Raw genomic sequence first — 1,251 nt, 5'->3', positions numbered from 1 at the left:
AGGGCGGGAGGGAGGACGGGAGAGTGGGCGGGAGGGAGGACGGGAGAGTGGGCGGGAGGGAAAACGGAAGAGGGCTCGCTCCACGGCCACGGCGTTCCTCGCGTCATCCACCCCTGTGGGGGTGCTCGGTCTTGAAAAGACAGCCAAGGAAACGGAGCAAGGAGGGAAGGAAGGCGGAGACAAATCGAAGGGAAGGGAAGGAGGGCACATGCATAGAGATCCCTCCACCGCTTCCTCTTTCCCTCCCTCGGGCCCTGAGGGACCTCCTGGCAACCTCCCGGCGACCCTCCGGCCCCGTGACATTCGCCGAAAGCGAGAAACAACCCATGATCCCTCCTTGCACGCGGCATCCACAAGTTTCGCGCCATTTTCTCCCCCTGCGCCCGTCGAGAGGGGTGGGACGTTCCGGGCAGGGAGGGAAGCGAAGGAAGAAAAAGAGGAGGAAACCATCCCGTTCTACAGACCATTGCCGCTCAAGCGCCCCTCCTCCTCCTCCTCTGCCGCTTCCTCCTCTTACACCTCCTCCTCCTCCTCGTATGTCTCCACTTCCTCGTCGTCCCACTCCTCCCCTTCCGCTTCCTCCTCTACCATCCATGTTGGCCAGCCGTCTTCAAATTCAGGCGGGATTGCCACAAGGGAAGAAGAGAAGGAATGTGAAGATAAGGAGCCCCAGGGGAAGCCCCGCCCTCCGGCGTCGGCCGCGTCAGACTACCAGACCTTCCCTGCCCCTTCCTCCCTTCCTCCCTCCCTCCCTCCCTTCCCTCCCTCCTTTCCGCGTCGACGACGGCCGAGTGGAGATAACCTGCGACCAGACGAAGAGGGGGGAGAAAGAAGGAAGCAAAGAGAGGTATTGGAGGTGCCATCGCAGGCTCGGAACCCAGCTCGGCACGAGAAAGCACTCACGCCTATGGAGGCCTCTTTGCAGCAGGAATTGCAGGATACCCGAGGAGGACAGCAGCAGGGTCAAGAGCATGAGCAAGGATTGCAGGACATGCGAGAGCCGCAGGGGTACCGCCAGGGGCAGGAATTGCATCCACGGCAGCAATTTGTGCCAAAACAGGAGCCGCTGGGACAAGAAGAGCCGCCGCGACCGTTCCCTCACCGGGATTACGAAGCACAGCAGCAGCAGCAGCAACAACAACAGCGACAACAAACACAAGAAAAACAACCACCACATGCACCACAGCCACCACAACAACACTTGCAATCACAGCCACCACAGCAACAACCACCACCACCACCACCACCACA

The sequence above is a fragment of the Nannochloropsis gaditana genome, assembly GCF_000240725.1.
Source record: "Nannochloropsis gaditana CCMP526 unplaced genomic scaffold scaffold277, whole genome shotgun sequence".
NCBI lineage: Eukaryota > Eustigmatophyceae > Eustigmatales > Monodopsidaceae > Microchloropsis > Microchloropsis gaditana.
Note: the sequence above shows the minus strand (reverse complement) of the source record.